This window comes from Silene latifolia, unplaced genomic scaffold (genome assembly GCF_048544455.1).
Source record: "Silene latifolia isolate original U9 population unplaced genomic scaffold, ASM4854445v1 scaffold_20.1, whole genome shotgun sequence".
Lineage (NCBI taxonomy): Eukaryota > Viridiplantae > Streptophyta > Magnoliopsida > Caryophyllales > Caryophyllaceae > Silene > Silene latifolia.
The window spans coordinates 2,674,438-2,680,392 of NW_027413163.1; the positions used below are offsets into that span (position 1 = coordinate 2,674,438).

At 43.1% G+C, this 5,955-nt stretch overlaps 1 non-coding gene across 1 annotated transcript; it reads left to right on the forward strand.

The window, feature by feature from the left end:
- The first annotated feature begins 1,980 nt into the window (after positions 1–1,980).
- LOC141638587 (small nucleolar RNA R71) lies at positions 1,981–2,087 on the forward strand. The gene has a single exon (XR_012542134.1). It is a non-coding gene; the product is annotated as a small nucleolar RNA R71 (small nucleolar RNA).
- The last annotated feature ends 3,868 nt before the right edge of the window (positions 2,088–5,955 follow it).

Sequence of the window (5,955 nt, forward strand, 5' to 3'; positions counted from 1 at the left end):
CATACTCCCGGTGCTCCTTGCAATCCTTTACCTTGCCCTCAAGGAACCCTTGCAAACCCTTGTCTTCATCAAATTTCTTCATATCAACCCATTCTTCTACCACATCAATCATATAACAAGACTTTTCTTCCGAAGGCTCTTTCATAGCCTTGTTCAAGGAGAATTCAACCTTTTCTTCACCCACTTGCAAAGAAAGCTTCCCATTCTTCACATCAATCATGGCACCCCCCGTAGCAAGGCAAGGGCGCCCCAATATGATGGGAATATTTGAGTCTTCGGGGATGTCCATTACATAGAAATCACATGGAAATGCAAGTTTCCCCACCTTGAGTGGGACATCCTCCACAAGACCAATAGGGTATCTTACCGACCTATCCGCAAGTTGGAGAGAAACCCTTGTTGGTGAAAGCTCATAACCCTTCAACTTCTTGAAAATTTTGAGGGGCATAAGACTAATGCTTGCCCCCAAATCACACAAAGCCCTCTCAATGTGCACGGTCCCAATCTTACAAGGTATGGAAAAACTCCCCGGGTCTTCAAGCTTTTGAGGAGCTTCATTCATGAGAATTGCACTACACTCTTTGGATAAGCTCACCGTAGTTGTTGGGCTCAAAGAGTTTTTGTTTGAGATAAGCTCCTTCAAGAACTTGCCATAGCTTGGGATCTCCTTTACGGCATCAATGAAAGGCATGGTAATGTTGATACCCTTCATCACGTCCATGAACTTCCCATACTTTTGTTCAAGTTTGGCTCTTGCCAACCTTTGTGGAAAGGGAACCGGTGGGACATAAGTTCTTACCACTTGTTCTTTGAGGCTCTTCAACCACCCTTGTTGGTTCATCAATCACTTTTGGAGTTTCTACAACAATTTCCACAAGCTCATCTTTTCCCTCCTTTTCTTCAATTACCCTAGGAGGTTCAACCACCATTTGAGGTTCAATGACATTGCCCGGTCTACTACTCTTCCTTTTCTTGACAAATTCCCGGTCTTCCAAATCTCTACCACTCCTCAAGTGAATAGCATTCATGGTTTTCGGATTTTCCTCGGTTTTACCCGGGAATTTACCTTGGGAGGCTTGTAGTTGGCTCATTTGGGTAGCCAATTGGGAGATTTGGTTGTCCGTCATCCGTTGAGAAGCTTGCATTTGGGTTCTAAGTTGGTTGATGGATGAGGTTGTCTCTTCTTGTTTTTGGGTGGTATGGTTGATGAATTGTGTTTGATGACTCATCATTTGTTCCATCATGAGTTCCATGTTTGACTTTGGTTGGGTGGGTTGTTGGAATGGTTGGAAATTTTGTTGGAAAGGTTGGGTGGTTTGTTGGAATGGTTGGGTGGTTGGTGGGTTAAGTGGTTGAAATTGTTGTTGTCTTGGTTGGAAGGTTCTTCCTTGGAAACCCGGTGGACCTTGATTGAATGTCGTGTTTTGTTTTTGAGTTTGGAAGTTTGGTTGTTGTGACTTTTGTTGGAAGGTTGGGTTTTGGACATTTTGAGAGCCATAAGAGAAGTTTGGGTGGGCTCTCAATCCGGGGTGATATTGGTTGTTGTTAAATGCTTGCTTGGCCGGACTAGACTCCCATATCCCGTTCACTTGCTCCATACCACTTCCATCTCCAACCACCAAAGGACACTCATTAGGTGGGTGTCCTTGGTCGCCACAAAGCTCACAACTATAGACTTGGTTCCTCATAGAAGAATTGCTAGATGTTTTGCTTGAGCTCATCAAGGCAACTTGTTGCTTAAGCTCTTCTATCATCTCTTTCACTTCCACATTGTTGGCCGACTCGACCGTTGACTTCCCCTTCCTCTTGTGCCTATCATTGTTCCAATGAAAGGTACGAGAAGCCATTTCTTCAATAAGCTCTTTCGCCGTCTTGTGGTCTATCTTATCCAAAGCTCCCTTCCCCGAGCCGGAATCAAGGTTCATCTTCATATCATTGTTTAACCCTTCATAGAAATTGTTGATGAGCTCATCATCTCCAATACCGTGGTGAGGACATAGCCTTTGGAGGCCCTTGTACCTCTCCCATGCTTCATAAAGGGTCTCATCTTCTTGTTGGGTGAACCCTTGGAGCTCACTCTTGATTCTTGCGGTTCGTTGGGGTGGGAAATACTTGTTGAGAAAAGCCTTAGAGACATCATCCCAAGTCCGAAGAGAGTCGGGTTCACAACTTTTAAGCCACTCCTTGGCGCTTCCCCTCAAAGAGTAAGGGAAAAGCCTAAGGCGTACGGCATCCTCCGTCACTCCATTGGCCTTGAACATGTCACAACTATCCAAGAACTCGTTGAGATGCTCGTTGGGGTTTTCGGTGGCTCCCCCTCCGAATTGATTCCCTTGGACTAGTTGTAGCAAGGTGGCTTTCACATCAAAATTGTTAGCTTGAATAGGTGGCTTCACAATACTCGGATTCACCACCTTTTTCGGAGCCAAGTTATCTCTCATAGGAACCGCGGCCATTGTTACTTCCGTTTCCGGTGTTGCAAAAGGATTTTCGAAAGTTTCAAAGACCCGTGGTTCTCCTTGAAGGTTCTCAATTACTGGATTTTCTTGAGGAATCGGTGTTTCTATAAGCCCTCTTCTACGAAGTGAATTTAGTCTTCTTGCGGTTGCTTCGATCTCGTGGTCAATCGGACGAATTGGATGACCTCTTCGAGTTCTTCTTCTCATGCAAAAAGTCCTACACACTCAAGAGAGGGATTAGTAACAAAAGACTTAGTCTAAACAAGAATGAAAACAATTAATATCTAGCCGAACTCCCAAGAACAACGGCGCCAAAAACTTGATGGTATCAAGCTATACCTCGCAAGTGCACGATTCTATCGTTGTACACTATTAAGGGTCGATCCCACAAGGAGTTGAAAAGATTACTAATTGTTCTAATCCGATCGTTTAGCTAAGTCGAAAATAAAAGATGATGGTTGTTATACTAATGCTACCTAAAATAAAGAGAAATGCAAACTTAACAAAAGCAAGGAAATTAAGCAAGAACGAAGGATAAGGTGTAATTCAAATAATTTAAAGGCCTAAGACTCGGTTCTTCCCAAACAATTCGCAATTCCACATGGTTAAATTTCTAGGCTAATCACAAAGGTAGTTAGGTGAGGAGGTGACGGCTCTAATTCGCCTAAGACCCCCCTCTCGGGTTCGAAATAGGACACTAGCACTACCCACCAACCCCCCTCTCGGGTTCGAAGGTCGGAATCCCTAACTCAATACCCCACTACCCCAAAAACATGCATTTTCCCGAGGTAGTCCGATATTCGCTAAGGTCATTAAGCCCCATCAATACCCGGGTCATCCCACTCCCTCTCTCGAGGGTCGATTTCAAACGCTAATTTAGAGGTGTCCTACCCCGGTTCTCCCTTTCGGTCTCAACCGAGGTCAACAATAGGGTCAAGTCTCGGGTACCCAAATCACAACCTAACCAACTCTCGTTGGTGGTCAAGGGTCGTAAGTCAACACTACCCAAGAGTCAACCCATAACCCAAGTCATCCCTCTAAACTACCCTCACCAATTTCCCCAAATAATTAGCCTTTATGAAATTCAATTAATGAAATTACTCATGTCGGGTCAAACCGAGCCCTAGTGGAAGACTACTCACTAATCATGGTTCTAATTGCAAAATTAACAATAAAGATGGAAACTTTGGTCACAAACATGGTGAGAAGATGAAATTCACTACTAAACATGCAACAATCTAACAATGGGTGGAAGGAAAGATGATTTAATCTAATAATGAGAGAGATTTAAGCCTAAAGACACAATCTTTAACCAAATCAACTCAAAGATTAAGTCTTTGAGGACAACTACCCAATGATGAACAAAAGCAAGAGGAACAAAGGAAAGATGAACAATGATAAGATGAGCAATGATGGAATTAACAACAACAAACAAACAACAACAACAATTTTAACATAAACAATCAAACAAACATAAAAGATGAACAAAATGTAAACAATCGAAAATAGGGAGAGAAATAATACCAACAAAATAGTGAAAGAGGAATTTGGATAGAAATAATAAAGAAGGAAATCCTTCAATCTTCTTACAAACCCAAATTCAATCACTAATTGATTGAAGAACTTCTCTAATTAAAGAAAGATTAACAAAGAGATTAAGAAAGTTTAAAGCTTGAAAGGGTAAAATTTCTGGATCTAGGGTTGTGTGTACAAAGGGGTTTAAGAGGGGGTATATATAGGTTATACAAGGATTAGGACCGAAATTGGAAATGGGCTTTGAAACTCGTAAATGCACTCCCGGCCGGTCAACCGGCCGCCGGTCAATTGACCGGCTGGGATATCTCTGGAAGTTTTGAACAATTTTTGAGGTCATCAGGTGTGCACGGCGGTCGGTCGATCGCCGGTCACGGTCCCCTGACCGGCTGGGACAGCTTGACTTTGAAGCTTGACTTTTGCCTTGGAGGAACTCCCAGCCGGCTAGCCGGCCGCCGGTTATTTGACCAGCTGGGAGTTTCCTGTAACATTCTTCCAATTTCTTTGTTTCCTAAGCTCAAATGTCCTCCCAGCCGGCCAGCCGCCGGGCCACCTACCGGGAGTGCTTCTTCACAATTCTTCCTCCATTCTCCTTGTAGATGTACTCCCAGCCGGCTAGCCGGCTCATTGCCCACCGGCTGAGGGTACTCCTCAAAGATAATTCCCTTCTTCTTTCATGCAAGGCTTAGAAATCCCGTCTATCTAGCTTCGTTTCGCCCGTTCCCGCCTCAATTTCTGCAAGGGGGCCAAAGTGTCATAGTAAAGGGAATCGGGACTAGAAACGAGAGTAAAGGGGGTACAAAACCGCCTTAAATGGGGTCGAATATGCATGAAAATAGAGGGAAAAAGAGTGCAAAATGGTCCTATATCATAGAGCGAGTTCGTGCTTATCAACAATACAAGCAAGGAATCTCATTCTCTCAGTTTTATGAAGATGTAGCGTATCAAGTACTTCAAGTCCTATTGATCTAATGCCACGTCAAGATGAATTTTCTTCTACAAATATAGACATAGCAGAGTTGAAATCCTTGGTGCTATCCTTGGCACTCCAATTCCAGAAAAATGCAGAAGAAAATGAAGGTTCTATGAAGAAGTTGCAGGATCAATTCACACAATTTGCATCTGAGCAAATGAACCAAGCAAGTCAATTACCTCCTTGTGATCCGATTAACGCGATTAATCTTCAAAGTGGACTTACTTATGATGGACCAGAAATGACGGAAAATACTGATTTATCTGTTAATAAAAGTCCGGAGATTTTTTTGGAAGAACAAATTGACGACGTCGCTGCTGAACATCGTCCAAGTCCTCGATCAAGTGAATCTGGTCCTCGATCGAGTTTTTTTTCCTCTTAAAGTCCTCGATCAAGGGATCCAAGTTCTCGATCAAGGAGTGCCAAAATTGATGATATCGATCGAGAGGTTTGTGTTCCTCGATCGAGCAGTTCCCATGGGAAAAGATCTCGATCAAGTGATAATGTTACTCGATCGAGCATATGCGAAGGCGACGACACTATTTTGAAGTCTAAAAATGCCAATGGATCATCTTCCCCTGTTGTGGAGATGCCACCTTTAGACAAAGGTAAAGAGAAAGTCGCATACCCACTTACTGTTACCAGAATTCCTTATCCAGGGCGTCTGAAAGATGCTAAGGTTGAGCGACAGTACGGTAAGTTCCAGAATATTCAGGCGACCGTTCCTTTTACCGAACTAATTACCCAAGTACCTTCTTATGCAAAATATATAAAAGATATTTTGACGCGTAAGAGAGACCCGAGTGAGTTTGAGACTGTTGCATTAATGGAAGAGTCTAGTAACTTAATTCTCAATAAAGCTCCACCTAAAATGAAAGACCCCAGTAGTTTCTCTATTACCTGTATCATAGGAAATGAAGTGATAGATAAGGCTCTCTATGATTTAGTAGCCAATGTCAGCGTCATGCCTTACTCTGTTTGCAAGAAGCT